Here is a 22,889-nt window from a genome sequence, read left to right on the forward strand (position 1 = left end):
TGTCCTCTACAGGATATAGGAGGACGTGCCCCCGAAGCTGCTGCGTCCCTCCACCCCCTGGGATGCCACAGAACACCCGCCAGCGAGTTTCTTCCCCAGCGCCCACGAGAGTTGCGCTGCGGGCGGCAGCGGCAGGCGAAGAATCCAGCGCCGGGAACTCAGGCCCCGGCGGTGCACGACCCCCCACCCGCCCCCGCGCTCGCGCAACAAAATTTGCGACGGCCGCGCCTCTACCCAGCTGTGCGCCCGCGGGTCCCGGATTCACCGCCCGCCCAGCCTGGCGCGGCGCCCTCACCTCAGAAACGCGGGTGGACTTCGCGTACCTTCCCATTCAGAGGGCAGCCGGCAGCCGCGCCACCACGCCTCGGCCCAGCTCCTGGCGCCGCAGATCGCCCGTCCCGCGTTCCCAAAAGCACCGCGCTTGCTCAGAAGCTCAGGCAGCCTCGCGACCCTCACCTACGCCTCCCAGTACCGCCGCTGTCTCAACCGCCACCCAGCCCCTCGCCTGCGCCTGCGCCTGCGGCCCATTGGCTCCTCAGGGTCCCGATGGGCGTGTCAGGATAACCCAAGGCGCAGGCGCGGCGGGGCCTTAAAGGGACCCTGCGGCCTCCTCTGCACAATGGTTTCGAGCAGGTTAGGGGCCGCGCAGGCCGAGAAAAGGAGTAACCCAGGGGAAGGACCGAGTGCAGCGGGAACGGGGAAATCCCTCTCTCCCCTCCGCCTGTCTTTCAAAGCACCAGCCCTCGACCCTCCAAATCGCTGGTTTCCCCGGCCACTTGAACAGCCCCTGGTTGAAGAGGCAGGAGACACACCCCCTCGGGGGCTGGAGCGACCCCGCGCTTAGGACTGCAGGCCTCGCGCTGCCGTACCGCCCCCGAGTCTGACTTCCAGGCACGGGCACGCGGTGCAGTCGGGCAGGCTTCAGAAGAGCCCCCAGCTCTCCCAGAGATGGCCTTAGGTCACTCGCAAAAACAATAACCAACGTGTCAATGGCACTGGTAGTTATTTTCTAATTTAAATTTATAACAGATTTTGCAGATGGGCTTCCACTGAAATAAGCCTTTGAGAAAAAGAAAAACTTTTTTTCCCAACAGGATTAGAATACCAAGAAATAGGAAGTAAAGCCATGCCGTCCACCCAGCTAAAAACTTTGAAAACTTGATATTTTATCTAAGGCAAATGTTTGCATAACTTTTGGTCATGCCATTATTTAAAGTCAATTTCAATTAACAATTTCATTGCAACTGAATCTATCTTGTATAAGAAAACTAAGATACATCCCTGATAATCTACCTCTCCCCTCCTATACTCCATCCGTCAGCAAATCCTACTGGTTTTTACCTTCCAAATTTTCCTTGAATCTGTCCTCTTCTATCTCCTCCATCACCACCCTAGTCTAGGCTACCTTCACCTGGGGAGTGAGGGTCGAGGGACGACTGACCTAGTCTTCTTGTGGTTTACCCATATCCCCTTTATCGCCTCTCTAATCTCAACACAACAGGCAGAGTGGCTTTTCCAAAATATAATGTGACCGTGTCGCTTCCCAGCCTAAAGCATACCTTCCCATTCTCTTAGACAAAACCTAACTAACCAAGCCCCGAATGGCCAGGTGCCTTGCCCACTTCTTCATCTCTTCTCACTACTCAGACCAATTCCATTCTGCTCTCTCTGCTCCAGCCAAACTGGCCTCTTTTATTCCCTATTTACCAGCTTCCTGGCCTCCACAGAGCTTTTGCTCATGCTTTGCTCTGTGCCTGGAAGGTTCTTCTAACCCCTATTCTTCTGAGAACAGCTGTAGTCTCCACCTCTGAAAAGCACCTTCTGACCTCCCTATGGTGGTCCCTTACTCCTATCACATTGCATGAAACTGTAATCGGGTGGTTATTTTGGTGAATTTTTTACTATCGGCTACATAAGCCCAGGATTTGGTTTTGTTTGGCTCGTGATTTGTATTTCCACATTTGTTAAATACATATTTGTTCATAAATGTGAATGATGGATGCTAGAAGTTGAAGTAAATTTGGCATAAAGTCAGAGAAAGATAAAATGTCACAATCTGACAGTTGGAGTCAGAATGTAGAAACTTCAGTTATATTAAAACTGATTTTATATCGTTTTAGGCTGAGTTGTCTTAGGATGCTTTGGGTAACCTTTAAAACTGAGTTTTCAAAGAGCTTGTATAAACATCTGAATTAATAATGATAAGCCATGGGGTGGCCCACATAAAACTAATAACATTGGTTGCTTCAAGAGAGGAAGACTGAGCCAGGCACAGTGGCTCATACCTGTAATCCAAGCACTTTGGGAGGCCAAGGCCCGCAGATCATTTGAGCTCAGGAGTTTGAGACTAACCTGGGCAACTTGGTGAGACCCTGTCTCTACATAAAATACAAGCAAAATTAGCCAGGCGTGGTGGCGGGCACCTGTAGTCCCAGCTATTTGGGAGGCTGAGGTGGGAGGATTGCTTGAGCTCAGAAGGTTGAAGCTGCAGTGAGCCATGATCATGCCACTGCACTCCAGCCTGGATGACAGAGCAAGATCTTGTCTCAGAGAGAGAGAGAGAGAAATGAAGACTGGTGACTGGTGGCTACTGGTGGGAAGGAGATTTTTACTAAATGCCCAAAAGGTTTAAAATTGTAACTTTTTTATTTTAAAGTCTGTGAAGATAAATGACACAAAAGAGCACATACCTTCCCATTTATTTGAAATTCTAGAAAGGGGAAAATTAATCTGTGGTGAAAAAATCTTAACAGTGGTTCCCTCTGGCAGGGGATTGACTGGGAAGTCACATGAGAGAAATTTCCGGGTGGTAAAAATGGTCTCTGTCTTGATAGGGATATGAGTTATATAAGTGTATTCATTTGTCAAAAAACATACAGTTAACATTTCAATGAATGTAAATTTTACCTTAAAAACTATACGAATAAATGCAAATTTAAAATCTACTAGCTAACACCTAGTTGAGTACTCAGTGTCTATGGGCATTGGCCGAGGCTATACATACACGATTTTGTTTAGTCCTCATACCGTCCTCATGGGGTAGGTATTATTATCATAACCCCCTTGCATATGAAGAAGCCAAAATGCAGTAAATACCAAATAACTTGCCTCGATTTATACCCCTGGAAAATGGGGGAAGAGCTTTAAACACCATCAGTCAAGTGCCAGAAGTTGTTAAACATTAGACTCTATAGCACTTCTCTGAAATTATAGTATTTTTGGTATATGTGTATATATATATATCTCATCTACTAGATCAAGAGCTTCACAATGATTGAAATCATAGTTTGTCTTTTTGTTTGAGGTTTATGTTTTTATTTTACTTCATTATTTTAAAGACTGAGTCTCGGCCGGGCACGGTGGCTCATGCCTGTAATCCCAACACTTTGGGAGGCCAAGGTGGGTGGATCACTTGAGGTCAGGAGTTCGAGACCAGCCTGGCCAACATGGTGAAACCCCATCTCTACTAAAAATACAAAATTAGCCAGGTGTGGTGGCACGCGCCTGTAATCCCAGTTACTCAGGAGGCTAAGGCAGAATCGCTTGAACCTGGGAGGTGGAGGTTGCAGTGAGCCAAAATTGTGCCACTGCACTCCAGCCTGGGTGACAGAGTGAGACTCCATCTCAGAAAAAAAAAAAAAAGACTGAGTCTCACTATGCTGCCCAGGCTGGACTTGGACTCCTTAATTCAAGCCATCCTCCTGCCTAGGCTTCACCTGGGACTACAGGCCCAATATTTTTGTCTTAAGTTTCTAAGCAGTCCCAAGACTTTGCACAGTAGCTGTTCAATGTATTTTGAGTGAATGATTAAAAACAAGCTTGATGTCGACTTTATTGGTACAATTTATATTTACATACGTAATATTTATATGCTTTTATATATTTATGTGTGCATGTATATAATTGGTACTAACTTAGCACTGCTGTGCCTAAGTGCCTGAGATGCATCTCAAATGAATAGGCCTGAGGAGAGAAGCTTGTGTCATTAGCTCTGACCCTGCAGCACTAATCCTGGTTTACCCCTTTCTTTCAGTCTCCCTGAGCACAATTTATTTGCTGAAAGGCCACATCTCACTATGGAGTGAGGATCAAGAAGTAAAGGTCTGAAAGAGAGAAGCTGCGGGGCTGGGGAGACTGTTGGTCGGAGAGGCGTCGGGGGCCCAAGGAAAAGGGAGGATGGTGGGGAGGAATCGGCGTAGAGATGAGAGGAGCAGCAGAGACAGAGTCTCACGCAGAGGTGTGCCCAGACACCCTGAACCAAGTTACTTAACCTCGTCAACCACCGTGGCACCCGTGGGGTCCGTGGGCCCGTCGGTCTTCCAGGAGGGATTCTGTGTCCCTGTTATTGTGTGTCAACATGTGTTAGCCTGATATTTATATTTTTAATGAGAGAAAACGAACTCCGGAATTTGCGAACTGTTTTTTCGGTTTTGCTTTATACCTCTTGGACACTCCTTCCGAAGGATTGGGTCTCAAGGGCGTTGGGGTGTGACTATGGTAGACAGGGGTGATTAATTTTCATCCAAAACTCTTTGGCGGATTCCCCTGCTCTCCGATTCTCCAGTCTAACAGTAGTTTAAAACAGAAGATCAGCAACATTTGGAGAGTTTTTTTCTTTGCATTTTAATGATAAACCTGATTTATTCAATTCCAAAACTTTTCTTATTCTGAGGTTGTCTTTCTATATTTTGAGTATAAAACAATGGCCATACTATGTTGGAACCACCAAGGTTCTTCTCTTCACTTGTTGATTTGTAATGTCTCTTTATAATCTGAGAATTTCCTGAGTAAACTGGAACTGTTATACATAATTCCTTGTTTTTCAACATTCTTTGTAAACAGGAATCAGGATTGGGGATGGGGAGGGAGGGAGGAGTAGGAGTCCTGATTTGTGGAACAGAAAATCATGGATTACTTATGTGATGGAGCAAAGGGTTTAAAAACTCTTAGCATCCCCAGATTTCCCCTTTTACTGTTTGCTGAAGAAAATTCTGTCTTTGACTCCCTTCCTTACCCTCTCCGGGCCTGTGAGAAGCTTCCTCCCTTTTCAGTTTATTTCCTCCTCTGCTCCCCGACCCACCCCCCACAGCCCCTTCCTCTTTTTCAGTGAAGCCGCTGGAGGAAAGTCGGGTTTGGGAGAAGACCCACACAGGCAAGGACAGCAGGAGAACACTGACATAGTTACACTCTTGTCACCAGCACTTTTATTAAGACGTGAAAAGACAAAGACAACAGAGAAGAGCAGAGAATAATATCTCTGTTTCAGCTATTCCAGGATGTTATGCCAATTATCCAGAGTCCTTGATCTGATGTAGTAAAGAGCTAGGGACATTTTCCCTGAAGGCTTTGATTGCTGGCAAAATCTCATTAAACGTGTATACATTCATAGGTTGGCCATAGGATGGATAAAAGAAGAGCCTCTGGCCTACATCTGCCACGATACATGTGCAAAAATGCTCTCTGCAGCATTATTGTTTATTGTAAAATAGCAGAACGAATTTATTATTCAATAATTATAAAATGGTCAAATGTATGTGACTATATTTGGACAATGAAAAATGCAGCCGTTAAAAACAGACAATACTGATGATTCAGATGATGTTACTGATGAAAATAATAACAGATGACAATTATTGAGCATTTATGGCATTCTTACATGCATTACCTTATTTAAAGTTCAGAACTACCAAGGAAAAGAGTAACTTGTGGCAGGCGTGAGAGGTTCCGAGGCACAAAAGGAAGATAGGCATTCAAGGAACACCAGGATAGAAGACCCAGAGTAGGAGAAGAGAGAGGAAGAGGAGTCCGCCAGATGGGATGCTGGAAACCGCGGGATAGCTCGGTGGAGAGAGGGCGCTCCTGCTCCGCAAGCCTCCCTACGATGGCAGGCCTACCCGGTCCTGCTCCTGCCGGCTCTGGGCATCTCGTTTCTGCCGCTCCATCTCCAGGGAGATGGTGGCCAGGCTGTGCCGTGTACCCATCAACTTCTCTGACAGCGCCATCTTCTCAGACTCCTTCAGAGACAAGGCCTGGGCAGAGGCAGGGGACAAAGGGCTTGGGGGATGGGCTGGTCCTGGGGGCATGCTCAGGCTTCTTGCTGCCTAGGAAATGTGCCCACTGGGGGCTTAGAGGCCTGAGTGTGCCACTGCAGGTGGACCCAGGGCAGACATGCAGCCCTGGAAAAGGGCACAACGGCAGTCACAAGAATCCTGGACGTGGATACCACTCATAGAGCTCACTAACCCACCACAGCACCCTGACTGCAGAGTCTTTCTTTCTACCCATCTTACAGATGAGGAAACTGAGGCTCAAGGAGGTAAAGCGACTCGCCCAGGTACACAGCTGGTGAGGAGAGGAGATGGGCACAGTCTGCCCTGTCTCCGTTACATTATAGGAAAGTTAGGGATTTGTTATTTGGGGGGACAGGTCAGCTGATGCCTGTGGGCATCGTGGGGACTGCTCAGAAGGCAGCCAGGAGGATTCATGCCCAGCGTGGGGTGGGACGAGGCATGGGAGAATACGGAACAGCTTTCCTGGTGTCACGACTGTCACTGTCACTCAGTAAGTGCTCACTGTGTGCCAGGCATGGAGCACAGCAAAGCCTCACGAACCCCCTTCTAATCCTCCCGTCCTGCAGGTAAGGAAACTGAGGCCCCCAAGAGGGCAGTGGCCTGCCCCAGGGCTCCTAGCTGCCAAGTGGCAGAGCAGGGCCCGGCCCCAGAACTGGAGCAGCTCAGAGAGCAGCAGAGGCCACGCCAGGGCTCACGAACCTGCTGCTTCTCGCTCTTGGCCAGGAGGAGGCCCTCGTCATGCTCCTGCTGCAGGGCAGCAATCTCCTCACTCAGCTGTTCCTTCTCAGCCTTCAGCCGGGCCAGCAGCTCCTCCTGCTCACGCTGCAGCTGACTCTGCAGCTGGGCCCGCTCGGCCTCCAGCTCCCGCCATGCTGCCTCCTAGGGGGCCAGGACCGGACGCGTGTGACACACCAGGAGGGGCCCAGGCAGACCCCCCAAAACATCAGGGCAGCAAGAGCCATCTGCCCCCCATACCCTCAGAGACAGGGAGGGTGACCAGGTAAATACAAGGGAGTGATAAGGGCTATGACGGGGACACGCCAGGGCCGTGAAAGTGCCAAGGAGCAGCAGTGGGCTGGCCTGGAGGTCCGAACATGATCCCCTGAGGAGGGACAAGTAACTGTCAGCCAGGTAAGGAGAGAAAAGACCACCCCAGGCCAAGAGCACAGTCCCTGGAAAGGACTACAGGATGCAGGGTGCAGAGGGAAACAGGGCGCGGTGAGTCACAGTGCCAGAGCCCCAGGCAGTGGCTGGGCCAGGACAGGCCGTGTGGGCCATGGGGATTCTAAGGAGAGTGAGGGGAGTGGGAGAGAGGACTCGAGCCAAGGTGACAAGGAGCAATCTGATTTTTAGCTTAGGGGATGTTCCGACAGCTGTGGAAGAGGGATTGGGGTTGGGATGGAGGGGAGTTAGGACTGGCTGTGAGGAATGAAGGGGGTCAGGGGTTGCCAGAGGAGCTGGAGAGAAGAACACAGATTTGGGGACATTAATGAGGCCAAGCCAGGCAATGCAAAGGGCAAGAAGAGCAAGGGGGAGGTCACAGTTCAGATCCCTGGGGACTGGACAGGCGGGCAGGCAGAGCCCACAGGCAAATAGCAGCCCACCCGGGGAGCCCGAGGGCAGGTGCCTGCCTCAGCAGTTGCCCCTAGCAACTCTGTGAGAAGCAGACAGAGCTGCCACTTCTTTTTTTTTTTTTTTTTAGACGGAGTCTCGCTCTGTCACCCAGGCTGGAGTGCAGTGGCGTGATTTTGGCTCACTGCAACCTCTGCCTCCCAGGTTGAAGCGATTCTTCTGCCTTACCCTCCCAAGTATCTGGGACTACAGGCGCGTGCCACCATGCCCAGCTAATTTTTTGTGATTTTAGGAGAGATACGGTTTCACTGTGTTAGCTAGGATGGTCTCGATCTCCTGACCTCGTGATCCGCCCACCTCCGCCTCCCAAAGTGCTGGGATTACAGGCATGAGTCAGCACGCCCGGCCAAGCCACCCCTTCTTTAAGAGCTTCACCATAGCTCATGCCTGGAATCCCAGCACTTTCGGAAAGAGCTTTACCGCCCCCTGATGGAGAAGCGTGATAACCACCACCCAAGGCCATGGGGACTGCAGGGTGAGTGGCATGCCCTGGAGCCATGTAGTCATAGCCTGCACCTCTGTCAGAGGCAGCCCTGTCTAGGATTTGGTGGCTGAGGGCCCCTGTCCTGAGGGCCACTCTGGAGAGCATGCCAGTGCCAGCAATCATAACTCATGGAGCATTTGCTAAGTACCAGTCACTATGTTAAGCCCTCTATGCAGATGGTCTCAGCTCATCCTCAATACCTTCCACTATCCTATCCCTATTTCTACAGGTGGGGAAATGAAGGCACAGACACCTTGGGTAGCATCACCAGTAAGCAGCCAAGATTAGATTCAAACCCAGGCAATATAACCCCAGAGTCAGTGTTCTAGTAACTTCCCTGGCCCCTTGCCTTTCTACATGCTCAGGTCTGCGTGGCCCTTCATATGGAAACTTCTTAGCAAATGAAAGTGCTTTCCTGCTGTACATTAGGTCAGCATTTCCCAAATGTGGTTGTGGACCCTCTGCATCAGGATTACCAGGGCTGGACCAGATTTGGGACCTGGGTATCTGCATGTCTAATAAGGACCACAACCTCCCCACCACCCCTCCAGTCCTCCCAGCTGTCCCCAGGGCCTCCACAACAGAGAGGAAGTCCCATTTCACAGATGTAGAGACTGAGGCAGAGCAAGAACGATGATGAAACACTGGCTCAGAGTCCTGCCCACCCCTCCCCAGCTGCCTGAACCTTTTCACGCTGGAGTCACTGTAAGTCCTCCTCGTGGGCTGCCCGCTGCTCCCGCAGAGAGGCCTGGGCCTCCCGCTCAGCCTGCACCAGCTTCTGGGCCATCAGCTCCTTGTCTAGACTGGCTTTCTCCTGCGTAGCTATTATTTGCTGCCGCAGGCCCGCCAACTCCCCTGCACGAGAGGAATGGGGGAAAGGGCAGGGTTGGGTTGAAACTTTTCCTTGGGCCAGCAGACTTAGGCCAGTTGAGCCATATGGGCAAAATCCCAGAGGCAGAGGGCCTGCCTGGCATCCAGTTTGGGTCCTCTTGAAGAAGTGGCTTGCCCTCTCTGGGCCTCAGTTTCCCTATCTGCTACATGGGCCCACTGGCCCTGACCCCTTTCCTGCCTACCTAGAATGGCATTAAAGGCATAAAATGACTGATGAGAAGGCCTCCCAAATGGGATGGATGTCAAACATATAACAACCCTAGACCAGGTGCCATGGCTCACTCATGTAATCCCAGCACTTTGGGAAGCTGGGGCAGGTGGATCACCTTAGGTAAGGAGTTCAAGACCAGCCTGGCCAACATGGTGAAACCCTGTCTCTACTAAAAATACAACAATTAGCTGGGCGTGGTGGCGGACGTATGTAGTCCTAGCTACTTGGGAGGCTGAGGCAGGAGAATCGCTTGAACCCAAGAGGCAGAAGTTGCAGTGAGCTCAGATCGCACCACTGCACTCCAACCTGGGCGACAAGAGTGAGACTCTGTCTCAAAAAATCAAACAGGCTGGGCGCGGTGGCTCATGCCTGTAATCCCAGCACTTTGGGAGGCCGAAGCGGGCAGATCACCTGAGGTCGAGAGTTCGAGACCAGCTTGACCACCATGGTGAAACCCCGTCTCTACTAAAAATACAAAATTAGCCAGGCATGGTGGCGCATGCCTGTAATCCCAGCTACTTGGGAGGCTGAGGCAGGAGAATCGCTTGAACCTGGGAGGCAGAGGTTGAGGTGAGCCAAAATCGCGCCATTGCACTCCAGCCTGGGCAACAAGAGTGAAACTCCATCTCAAAACAAACAAACAAAAACAAACAAACAAACAAAAACCCTATTACTGACTCAGCACTTACTATGCGTCAAGCACCCAGCTAAGTATTTTAGACATAACCTCATTTTGTCTTCATAACACGCCTATGTAGTTTATCCTCATCCCCATTTAACAGATGATGAAATGGAGGCTCAGAGGAGATCAGCAGCAACTTCCCACAGCTGCACAGCTACACATAAAGCATCTCCTTTAATGACTGACATGAACATACCTGTCAAGCGTTAACTATCAGCATTAATGGAAACGACTACAGGGAATGGAAATGGTATAGCCATCATCTAAAAACCATCTCCCGGGTTGGAAACCCACCAGCATTTCCCTTCCTGGTTCTGTCTGGCTCAGGTGTACATGGACAGGAAAATTAATTTCCATGACCCAAGTAGGTGCTTAGTTAATGTTAGATGAGCAGAAAGAAGCCCTGAGTTCAGAGACTGGATGGGGAACGGTGCAGGGAAGTGGGGCTCGGATTCTGGAGCCAAGAGAGTCATCTGAAAACCACAGAGAACTCAGACTAACAGGCCTGATGACCGATGAACAGCAGTTACTGTTGACTCAGCCAGGCACCCTGCCACGGCCTTACACGCTTTTCCCACGTCATCCTGGCAACAGGCTTAGAAGGTGGGCATTGCCACCTCCAATCATCAGCTGAGGAATCTGCAGCCCAGAGAGGAAAGGGGCTTGCTCAAGGGAAGGTGAGATCTAAGTGGTGGCACAGGACTGGAACCCAGGCCAGCCAGACTCCTACTCCAGTGCTCCCAACTTCTGTGAGACTACAGACATTGGGAGGTTGCAGTCTGGGCTGGAACCTGGTGTTCCCCCCAAGTCCCCAGCCACTCGTACCAGTCAGGGTCTCCTTGGCCAGCAGCAGGGCCTGCCCCTCGGCTTCCAGCTGCTCCCGGCGGGCCTCAAGCTGGGCCAGCTGCCATTGCACCTCAAACAGGCTGCCCTCCAGGGCTTCCTTCTCCAAGCTGCAGCACATACAGTCCGTGAGGCCCTGGGACTCAGCCTCCCTGGCCCCAGGAAACTGTGGATCCCAGGGAGTGGCCAGGCATGGGCCAAGTGCCAATCTACCTGCCTGGCCAGGCCCACACTCCCTGGGGAAGCCTGAGCCACAGCTAGGACGAGTTGGCAAGCCAGACTCCTTAGTAACTGCCCCTGGGGGCCCGTGCCTGGGTGAGGCTGGTCATGGTGTGGCCCCAGGAGGACCGCCCAGGGCGGGTTGGGCAGAGCCCAAGGCCTTACTGCAGGTGTGTGGCCTCCTCTGACACGGTCCTGCCTTCACGCTCCGCAGGCCGCCAGCTGCACAGCCAGGCCAGCGCGCTCCTTGGCTAGCGCCTCCTTTTCTTGGGCCACTCGCCCCAGCGTCTCCACCTGCCACCGGGCCTCCCACCGGGCCTGCTCCAGCTCCTGCTCCCGCCTGCTCAGCTGCCAAGAGAGCTGGCTCCCACCCAGAGACTGAGCAGCACTCCCAGCATCCCCCAGCTTGTTCATCGTGCAGCACCCCAACTCTGGGCCTAACCCAGTCCTGGCAGAAGGCCTGGGTTCGAGCCCAGGGTCTGCCCTGATGTGCTATATGTACTTGGGCAAGTCATGACCTTCTCTAGATCTGCAATGCACGTGTGTACAAAAACCAGGGCCCGGCCGGACACGGTGGCTCACGCCTATAATCCCAGCACTTTGGCAGGTGGATCACTTGAGGTCAAGAGTTCAAGACCAGCCTGGCCAACGTGGTGAAACCCTGTCTCTACTAAAAATACAAAAATTAGCCGGGCATGGTGGTGCACGCCTGTAGTCCCTGCTACTTGGGACGCTGAGGCAGGCGAACAGCTTAAACCGCGGAGGCAGAGGTTGCAGTGAGCCCAGATCATGCCACTGCACTCCAGCCTGGGCAACAGAGCAAGACTGTCAAAAAAAAAAAAAAAAAGAAAAGAAAAGAAAAGAAAAGAAAAATGAGGGTCCTCACTCAGCTTTGGAAGTAACAGAACCCTTGTATTACTCTAAGCAGAGAAGCTGAATATATAAACCAGACCCAAATGCAGCTGCTCAGCAGGCCTCAAGGTGGAGACTTGCACCCTGCTTCCTGCACCCCCTACCCCATCCTCTAGAGGCACCTCCCAGAAACCCAGGCCCTCCAGGATGGACCTTGCATGAAGGTCCCTGGATCCCTGAAACATTAAGGTCTCTTCCAGATGTGATGTTCCCAAAAGTCTAAGATTCCAATTCTAAAAAGTCTCCACCTATTATTAATCTGTAGCATTATTATTATTATTATTGAGACGGAGTCTTGCTCTGTTGCCCAGGCTGCAGTGCAGTGGCACGATCTTGGCTCACTGCAACCTCTGCCTCCTGGGTTCAAGCAATTCTCCTGCCTCAGCCTCCTGAGTAGCTGCGACTACAGGCGCGTGCCACCACACCCGGCTAATTTTTTGTAGAGATAGGGTTTCACCGTGTTAGCCAGGATGGTCTTGATCTCCGTACCTCAGGTGATCCACCCGCCTCGGCTTCCCCAACTGCTGGGATTACAGGCGTGAGCCACTGCGCCCGGCTAGCCCCACGTTATAAATGGGGCAACTGAGGTATGGGAGGTTGGGCAGCTTGTCCAAGGTCCCCAGCTAGGAGAAGTGGGACTGGATTTAACCCAGAAGCAGGCTCCAGTGCCTGTGACTTAACCCAGGACTGGATGCAGGGGGCTGCGAGCCCGGCCTGCCCCACATGCTCTCCAGACCACCCCACACACAGTTTGGCCCACCTGTGCTAGCTGCTCCTGCAGCCAGTTGAGCTCATGGTGCAGTGTGGGGAGCTGTTGCTCCAGCGCCTCCTGGGCCTGCTCCGCCACTCATAGGGAGCCCTCCAGGCCCTGCCGTGCCACCTCCTGCTCCAACCACAGCTCCTCCAGCCACTCCTGCTCTGCCGGCGCCACTGTGGCCTCCTGCTCCGCCTGCCGCTGCCGGCCCTGCAGGGTGGCCTTTTCTTCCTCCAGCTGTGGGCCGGAAAGGAGTGGGGCCTCATGAGCAGGGCGTCCCTCCCAGGACCAGGACGCCTCCTCCACCCACCCACCAGCCACGATAGCCCAGGGGAGGCTCCCAGGGAATGAGGGACAGTGCCCTTGGGTGTGTGGGACACTGGGGAGGGGGAGATGAGGAGGGCCCATGGAGCGTCGGTGCTTTGACGCCTAGAGAGGATAGACAGACAGACGGAGATAGACAGAGAACCAGAGACAGAAAGGGAGGCAGGGGCCAAGACAAGTGCAGGGCCGGGCCCAGGGTGCCTCACTGAGTGGGGAGGACGGGTGGGCAAGGTAGGTGGGCCTGCAGGTGCACAGTGTACCTGGGTGACAAGGCAGTTCAGATCCAACTTGTCCTGAGCAAGGCTCTCGTTGAGGGCGCTCAGCTTGGACAGGGAGTCCTGCAGGGAGGCCTCCTCTGCCCTCAGCTTGGTCACGGAGAGCTCGAGCTCCATGCGGCCAGCCTCAGCCTGCAGGGTCAGGCCCCAAGAGATGAGGAAAGGCAGAAAGGTCGGGAGGAGGTGAGGAGAGACAAGAAGAGACCCAGAGAGATGGACCCTCGGAGACAGGGGAGGGGAGACAAGGAGGGGACACGGCGTGAGATAGAAAAAAAAATCACCGCAGAAAGCCTGCTGCTTATGGAGCCATTTAAAAGCCATGCACCGCAAAGCTGTGCAAAAATGGCTCAAGCTGCAGGGCAGGGCCAGAGTTCAGAGGATCCCCTGAGTAGGGTCTAGGGATAGCACTGCTCAGAGCCCAGGCTGCAGCGGACAGCGCAGGCCCCCCCGCCAAGGACCCTCTGCGCTGTGGCCACAACTCTCAGACTCCAGGAGCTGAATCTCAGGATGACCCTGAGCTATAGGCACTGCCCCCAGGAGCATCCAGAAGAGCAGGGATACGGCCATAAAGAGAGGTCAGTCCACTTATGGCTGGGACCAGAGGTCCAGAGGTCTGTGGCCTGTGACAAAGATCAGCCTGTATCCAGAAGGAAGGGGTCAGTCTGTGACCAGGCTCAGAGGTCTGCCTGACACTGGGACCAGTCTGTGCCAGAGTGACAAGGCTTGGGGCTGGGGGTCAGAGGTAGGTTTGTGGTTGTGCAGCAGACAGGGACCCACCTTGGTCAGCGCCTCGGCTACCTCGGTCTTCTCGGCCTGCAGCATGTCCCGTTGCAGCGTGGCGCGGCTCAGCGCCTCCCTCACCTCCACCAGCTCCTTGGCCAGGACTGAGCGCTTCCCTTCCAGCTGCTCTAGTTGTCTATGGCTGTGGGACAAAGGGTGGGTGGGTGGCCCATGTCACTTTCCTGCCCCGAACCTCCTGTAGCCAGCAAGATGCTGGGCCGGGGACCAGGCCTGAGGCAGGAGTTTGGAGAGAAACAGCCTGAGCCACAGGGCAACCAAGCCCACTACCGCTTAGCTCCATGACCCTGGGCCTCCGTTTTCACATCTGCAAAATGAGGTAACACTTGCCTCGTGACATTGTTTGTTTTTTTGAGACAGAGTCTTGCTCTGTCGCCCAGTCTGGAGTGCAGTGGTGCGATCCTGGCTGACTGCAACCTCTGCCTCCCAGGTTCAAGCAATTCTCCTGCCTCAGCCTCCCTAGTAGCTGGGATTACAGGTGCTCACCACCACACCTGACTAATTTTTGTAGTTTTAGTAGAGACGGGGTTTCCCCATGTTGGTCAGGCTGGTCTTGAACTCCTGACCTCAGGCGATTCGCCTGCCTCGGCCTCCCAAAGTGCTGGGATTACGGCGTGAGCCACCGTGCCCAGCCTGTTTTAAGGATACAAACTTCACATGTGCTTAAAATAGTGCCTGACACATCTCCCCAAGGACCTTCAGAAACAAGAATAACATGCTCCACCACAGTCTACTAAACATCATCATCGATCACGTCCCTGAGAGGTAAGCAGCGCAGTGGTGAAGAGGTTAACTCTGAAGGCAGAATGTCTGGGTTCAAATCCTGGCTCTTCTGCTAACTGTGTGACCTGGGGCAAGTGACATGGCTTCTCTGTGCCTCAGTTTACCATCCACAAAATGGAGATAACAGCTTCTATGTCACAGAGTTATCATGGAGTTAAATGAGAGAACTGAATTGCTTAAAATGGTATCAGGCACTTATTGAAATTAGTAAGGATATTATTATTCTTCTAACTAAATTTTTAAAATACTACTACTAATATTACTACTGTTATTTTAATTATTCTTGTTATTATCATCCAAGTTCTACCTTTTAACTAGTTCTCTGACTCCAGGTAAGTGACTATACCTCCCTGAGCCCCAGTTTCCTGAAATGGGTCTGGTTAGAAAACCCGACATCAGAGGGGTCCAGACGGTAGGAGGCCCAGGACCCAGTGGGTGTCACCTAACCCCAAGGGGGGCACTGTCAGGGGACCCGAGGCACATTTGAAGGGTCCTGGCAGGGAGGTGAGATGCTGCTCACCTGCGCTCAAGCTCCCGGCGAACCCGTGCGCCATTCTGCACCGCCTCTTCCTGCTCTTCCTCCAGCCGGTCCCGCTGGCGCCGCAGCTCCTCCTGGGCAGCCTGCAGCTTCTCCCGCTCCTGCGGCAGCTCCTCGGCCTGCTGCTGGGCCACCTGCAGGCTGTGGGCCAGGTTGCTCTTCTCCCTTCAGGACAAGGGGAGGGGGAGCAGAGGGGATGCTGGGGCTGCTCTCTGCAGGGAAGGTGGCTGGCTGCTCCTCTAGCCATGAGCTACATCCTCCCGTCTTCCAAGGCACCTGCCTCCAGGAAGCCTTCCCTGACCCTGCCCATAGCAGACTCATTTCACTCACACACTCCAGCAGAAGAACCTGGCTTTCCTTCTCCCCAGCCCGCCCACTTGGAGTGGATGGAGGTGCTGGCGTGATCTCTAAGCACTCTACCACGTAGAAGAGGCCAGGCTAGGCTCCTGGGACACACGGGCAATTGTGCCACCAGTTCTGCTAGGCCATGTGACCAGGAAATGTCCCCTAGAACACCCCATGCCCCTCAATTCTGGGAAGCCTGATAGAGCTGAGTCTGCAGATCCCACAGCTTCCTGCTACACAGGCACATGGTGGCCACGGCAGGGGAGGGAGGAGAAGGGAACAACTAGGACCCCAAAGACTTGCTGTGAGCTGCCACTTTCCCCACTGGTGGTAGGTGCAAAAAAACTTCAAGACGTGATTTTTTTTTTTTTTTTTTGAGATGGAGTCTCGCTCTGTTGCCCAGGCTGGAGTGCAGTGGCACGATCTCTCCTCACTGCAAGCTCCGCCTTCTGGGTTCACGCCATTCTCTTGCCTCAGCCTCCCGAGTATCTGGGAATACAGGCGCCCGCCACCACGCCTGGCTAATTTTTTTTTTTTTTTTTTTTTTTTGAGACGGAGTCTCGCTTTGTCACGCAGGCTGGAGTGCAGTGGTGCCATCTCGGCTTACTGCAACCTCTGCCTCCCGAGTTCATGCCATTCTCCTGCCTCAGCCTCCCGAGTAGCTGGAACTACAGGCACTCGCCACGATGCCCGGCTAATTTTTTATATTTTTAGTACAGACGGGGTTTCACCGTGTTAGCCAGGTTGGTCTCAATCTCCTGACCTCGTGATCCACCCGTCTCGGCCTCTCAAAGTGTTGGGATTACAGGCGTGAGCCACCGCGTCCAGCAATTTTTTTGTTTTTACACACAGTCTCACTCTTGCCTAGGCTGGAGTACAGTGACACAATCTCACTGCACTCCACACAGCTTGCTGCAATCTCCACCTCCAGAGTTCAAGCGATTCTCCTGCCTCAGCCTCCCGAGTAGCTGGGATTGCAAGCGCCTATCACCACTCCCAGCTAATTTTTGCATTTTTATTTAGAAGTGGGGTTTCACCATGTTGGCCAGGCTGGTCTCAAATTCCTGACCTCAAGTGATCTGCACGCCTCGGCCTCCCAAAGTGCTGGGATTACAGGTGTTAGCCACTGTGCCTGGGCAATTTTTTTTATTTTTAGTAGAGATGGGGTTTCGCCATGTTGGCCAGTGCCTGCGGGACAAGACCGACGGCGCCATGCAGGTGTTCCTCTAGGGCCCGCAGCTCACTCTCGCTGTCGCTAAGCTGCTTCCGCAGGGTGCCCAGCAGGTCCTGGCTTGCCTCATAGCGCCCACGCATGTTCTGGGGCGTGGGGATCACAGAGTCTATCGGGGGTCCTTTGAGGCCTCCAGAGCCCACCTACTCTCTTCTGGTTCCAGGGATACACACTAGCCTACGCTAGGCGGGGTCCAGGGCCTGGACCTGCCCTGGGGCAGGATAGGGGCCTAGGCCTGAGAGCCAGGCTTCCACTCCCCTCCTATGTGCCCTCACCACCCTCATCTCCCTGGGGTCCCGGACAACTCCTATCAAAGCCCCCTGGATGCCAGACAAAACCCCAGGCACACTCGTCTCCTGGGTTCTGATCCCACCCCCAGGTCTCCCAGGCTCCTCCCCCTTGCATCCTGGTTCCACTCTCAAGACTCCTCCCTACCCTGGCTCTGCTCCTAGTTTCCAAGCTCTCATCCTAGGCTGTGATTTCCCTTGCTAGACCTTTTCCCAGGGTCCTGGCTCTGTATGACCAGGGACCTGTCTGCCTCTCTACCAGGACCCTAACACTGCCGCAGCCTCCTCCCTCCACCGGCTGCCCAAGCACCCACCCCCAGCTGCCCAAGCACCCACCCCCAGCTGCCCAAGCACCCCCACTTCTGGGCTGGCTTCACCGCAGAGCCCTCGGCCACCTCCTTGGGGGTCCTGACACCCTCAGAAACTATTTCTCAGGGCTCTGGCTGCACCCCAGGGCGCTGACTCCTCCCCCAGACACGCCCCCGCCCCGCCCCCACCTGGAGGGCGCGAGCCCCTCCCCCTGGGCCTCTGGCTGCGCCCAGAAAACTCAAGCCCCTTCCTACCTGGACCTTCAACTGGCACTTTTGCAGGGCAGAGAGAATCAGGGCAAGCGAGCGTGGAGTCGTCTGAGCAGACCGGGGAGGGGCCTCGGCGGGGCGAACGGCCTCGGCCCGGCGAGGAGCGCCGCGGTGGAGACGGGGTCCGCTGGCCCGAGAGCCCCCGCAGGCTGCGGTCGGACGCTGTTGGACGCAGGCTGCCGCTCTCAGCGTCAGGCAGGACGGCCTGAGGGTAAGGGAGGGAAGCAGGAGGCCGCAGAGTTAGGAACCTCGGGGTTAGCTGGCAAAAGCGACCAGGGGAGGCTGGGGGCCGCCTCATCCCAAATGCTCCCGCTTACAAGAAGCCTTCCTGATTTCACCTCCTCCACTAGCTCAGTCCTCAGCTCGCCGCTGAGGCATCCCATTTATCGCGAAGACATCATTTGGCATTGCTCACAGGTGGGCTCCAAAAGGGCCGTGCCTCCCCTCTGAGACTGGGGGCTCCCCAGGGCAGAGGCCGGGTGAGCTAGCAGGGGTGCTGAGCAGCTACAGCCTGGGTCCCAGGGCCCCACCCATCTGCAGTTCAATCCGAAGCCACCGAAAGGCAGGCGAGGCGGGGGAGCCCAGGACTGCCTGGCAGGGCCCTGTCTTCCCGCCTTTCTGGGCTCACACCTGTGCCAGGTCCCTTAGGCTCTGCTGTAGCCCCTCTCCGTCCTCTGTTTCCAGGGCCGCCTGCTCCTGTAGCCGCAGGGATTCCTGGAGTGCGGTGAGGGAGACAAAGGGTGGTCGGGGTTCTGTCTTATCTGAAACCTCCCCTTTCCCTCCCTCCCTGGCCCACCACTGATCAGGTGGCCTCTGAAGCCATGTCCATAGGCCAGCCACCTGGTAGACCCCACAGCAGGCCCGAGGCCCTCACTGAACAGACCAGGCCCAGAGAAGAGCTGTGTTCTGCCCCAGGTCACACAGTCGATTGGAGGAGAGCTGGACCTAGAACCCAGGCCAGGCCCCACACAGAGGGGTGACCAAACCAGGCTGTACCCTGGGGGAGTGAGTGTCCCACTGGTGGGGGTGGGCAGTTGGGATTCCAAAGGCAGCATCTGGACCTGGAGAGCGTGGATGGGAGTTCAAGTCCCAACTCTCCTGCTTACTGGCTCTGAGACTGGACAAGCATTTCCCCTCTTGGGCCTCAGTTTCCCCATCCGTGTCATTAGGATTACCCTACAGGGCTGCTGGGAGGAAGAAATGGGATGGAGGAAGTGAGTGTGCTTCACACAAAGCCTGCACACCTGTGTGGGCTGAACCTGAGTGTGAGTGGGATGCTGGGGGCAGCCCAGGCAGCCCAGCCCTAAGCCTGTGTCCATGGATCTGGCCGGTACCCCATCCCACCCTGCCCCATCTCAGGGGCAGCTGAAGCTCACCAGGGCCTCAAGCTTCTCGATGAGGTCCTTGTCAACCTGATCCTTCTCCAGATTCTGCTTCTGAAGACGCTTCACTGCCAGGCTCAGCTCTGTCACTCTGGAGTTGGGGGAGCAACAGAGGTGAATACGGGACCACCCCAGCCTCTCAAATCCACTAGCTCTGTGTCCATCATGCTTCTCCAAACCCGAGGCAGGGACCCTAACATCCACCTCCCTGGCTGTGTGACCTTAAACAAGTTGCGGCTCCTCTCCAGACCTCACACTTCTCATCTGTGAAATGGGAATGAGGTTCCCACCAGCTTTATCTCATGGGAAAGCACTGGAGGACTTGTCCAGGTGGCAGGAGTAAGGGGCACAAGTTGTTTTTTTGTTGTTTTCTTTTGAGACAGAGTTTCGCTGTGTCATCCAGGCCGGAATACAGTGATGTGATCTTGGCTCACTGCAACCTCCCCATCCTGGGTTCAAGCGATTCTCTTGTCTCAGCCTCCCTCATAGCTGGGATTAGAGGCACACACCACCACACCCGGCTAAGTTTTATATTTTTAGTAGAGACAGGGTTTCGCCTGTTGGGCAGGCTGGTCTTGAGCTCCTGACCTCAGATAATCTCCCACCTTGGCCTCCCAAAGTGCTGGGATTACAGGTGTGAGCCACCGCACCCGGCCACAAGTTCTGTCATAGGAGGCTAAGCTGTTTATGATAAACACTGGGCAACTGCCTTCGGAACCTCAGTGGGGTGCCTGGGAAGACTGGCTGAGCTCACAGAGGAAGGCCCTGCTCCTAGTGAACAGATGCTCCCTTCTCCCCAACTCTCCAGTTTTACCTTCTGCAGTGACGCCTGCCTCGTGCAGCACCCACCAGGGACCCTCCTGGCACTGAGTTCAGCCTTGTCCAGGTCGCTTTGCATCTGCTGCCGGGACAGGTCCTTCTCATGGAGCACCTTGTCCCGCAGCTGCTCCTCCAGCTGGGCCTGCAGCAGGGCCTGCTTCTCCAGGGCTGGCTCGACCGGGCTCTCTGCCAGCCGCAGGCCTGTGCTCATTCCCAGGCCAGCCTCCTGGACAGCTCCGCTCCCAGCTGCAGCAGGTCCCTTGGGAAGAGAGCACAGGATGGGGATGGGATGGGGCTCACTCCCAACTACAAATTAAAACTAGTCTGGGGCTGGGTATGGTGGCCCACACCTATAATCCCAGCACTTTGGGAGGCCGAGGCGGGCAGATCACCTGAGGTCAGGAGTTCGAGACCAGCCTGGCCAACATGGTGAAACCCCATCTCTACCAAAAATACAAAAAATTAGCCAGGTGTGGTGGCGCACTCCTGTATTCCCAGCTACTTGGGAGGCTGAGGCAGGAGAATTGCTTGAACCTAGGAGGAGGAGGTTGCAGTAAGCTGAGATCATGCCACTGCACTCCAGTCTGGGCGACACAGCCAGACTGCGTCTCAAAAAAATAAATAAATAAAATAAAAATAAAACTACACTGGGCTGGGTGCGGTGGCATGCACCTGCAGTCCCAGCTATGTGGGAAGCTGAGGCAGGATTGCTTGAGCCCAGGAATTTGAGGCCAGCATGGGAAACATAGTGAGACTCCATCTCAAAAACTAAAGAGGAAGGAAAAAAAAAAACAACCCTACCCTGGGATGCCATTTGTCCACTATCAGATTGGGGAAAAAAAAAAAAAAAGGGACACATAATACACAAAGAGAGGCTCTGGGGCAACAGGCCCTCCCCTACACAGCTGGTGGGAGGGTGAGTACAATCACAATGGAGGGCACTGAGGGAGATCTTCGAAAACTATGCATGCATAGAACCTTCCCCACCGGCTACTCCTCTAAGAATGGATCCTACAGATATACCCCAGCACAGAGGAGATGGCTTGTGGACAAGGAGGTTCACTGCAGCATTGCTCATGTAAGATATCCTGGTGACAACCTAAATGTCTATCAAAAGGGGACTGCTACTAAGTACACAATGGTACATCCTTTAAGTGGAAAACTGTGGCCAAGAAAAACCAGTGGAGAAGTTCTTCCAGGCCTGATCCAGAGCCACCTCCCAGTTATAACTAGTAGGTGAAGAAAGCATCTTCAAGGACTGTGAAGATGAAATTTTACCAGGCATATATACAAAAAAGAGTGTGTGTGTGTGTGTGTGTGATCTGATTTGCCCATATAAAATAACCCTGGAAGGTCACTTAAGAAACTGATAGGCCAGGCACGGTGGCTCATGCCTGTAATCCCAGCACTGTGGGAGGCCGAGGCGGGAGGGTCACCTGAGGTCAGGAGTTCAAGACCAGCCTGGCCAATATGGCGAAATCCCGCCTCTATTAAAAATACAAAAATTAGCCGGGTGTGGTGGCTCATTCCTGTAATCCCAGCTACGTGGGAGGCGGAGGTGGGAGAATCGCTTGAACCCGGGAGGCAGAGGTTGCAGTGAGTCAAGATCGTGCCACTGCACTGCAGCCTGGAAGACACAGCGAGACTCCATCTCAAAAAAAAAAAGAAAAAGAAAAAACAAAAAGAAACTGACAATGCTTCTCATGGTAACTTGGTGGCCAAAAAAAAAAAAAAAAGAAAGAAAATAATTGTATATATAAAAAGAAAAAGAAGCTGATAATGCTGCTTGCCTCCAAGGAAGGAATGGGAATATCTGGGGTCAGAGGTTGGAGGGAGCCATTTTACTGTGTACCCTTTCGAAATGTGAATAGGTGACTTAATCAAAAGTAAAATATAAAAATTTGCAAGGCTACTTACAAAATTTTTTTTTGTTTTTGTTTCTTTTTCAGATGGAGTGTCACTCTGTTGGCCAGGCTGGAGTGCACTGGTTTGACCTCGGCTCACTGCAACGTCCGCCTCTCCGGTTCAAGCGATTCTCCTGCCTCAGCCTCCTGAGTAACTGGAATTACAGATGTACGTCACAACACCCAGCTAATTTTTGTATTTTTAGAAGAGACGGGGATTCACCATGCTGGCCAGGTTGGTCTTGAACTCCTGACCTCAGGTGATCCACCCGCCTCAGCCTCCCAAAGTGCTGGGATTACAGGCATGAGCCACGACGCCTGGCCTTAAAATACATTAAAACTTATTTGTATTTTAAAAAATTAAAATGTATTTTAAGGCCAGGCGTGGTGGCCCATTTCTTGAGACATAGCAAGACCCTGTCTCAAAAAAAAAAAAAAAAAAAAAAATTAGCTGGGTGTAGTGGTGAACACTTATAGTCCCAGCTATTTGGGAGGCTGAGGTGGGAGGATCACTTGAGCCTGGGAGGTCAAGCCTAACATGAGTTGTGATTGTGCCACTGCACTCCAGCCTGGGCGACAGAGAGAGACTGTCTCAAAAAAAAAAAAGTATTTTAAGTCCATAATACAGGTTAAATCCTTTCCTTTCCTTTCCTGAATGAACTGTACCACTGGTTATCCAATAGTAAGGAGGGAAAGTGCCTCATTATAGAATTCTAATTAATATACACAGGAGTGACTAAATGAGAAGCTCACAGTTTTGCAGCCTTTGATGAGTGGGTTGGATCTTGAAAAGAGAGACAGCTGGCATAGGGACATCCTGGTGGAAGAACACATTCTACTTATGGAGTCTTGATCAAACGAAAAAGCAAGCAGAAGAGCCTGAATCTGACCTAGCTTTAGATCCAACATCCAATTTACAGGAAATA

The 22,889-nt window shown here is 53.2% G+C and overlaps 1 protein-coding gene and 1 pseudogene across 1 annotated transcript in view; both read right to left on the reverse strand.

Annotated features, from left to right (window-relative positions):
- NBPF3 (NBPF member 3) overlaps positions 1–848 on the reverse strand; it is a 44,958-nt gene extending 44,110 nt beyond the window's left edge. Inside the window, exon 1 of the mRNA XM_063785118.1 lies at positions 296–848. The gene's annotated coding sequence lies outside the window, so the exon portion shown is untranslated. The remainder of the gene's footprint in view (positions 1–295) is intronic.
- A 4,913-nt stretch (positions 849–5,761) lies between these two features.
- Positions 5,762–20,217, reverse strand: LOC112208169 (rootletin-like; annotated as a pseudogene).
- Between the last annotated feature and the right edge of the window lie 2,672 nt (positions 20,218–22,889).

This window comes from Pan troglodytes, chromosome 1 (assembly GCF_028858775.2).
Source record: "Pan troglodytes isolate AG18354 chromosome 1, NHGRI_mPanTro3-v2.0_pri, whole genome shotgun sequence".
In the NCBI taxonomy this organism is placed as follows: Eukaryota; Metazoa; Chordata; class Mammalia; order Primates; family Hominidae; genus Pan; species Pan troglodytes.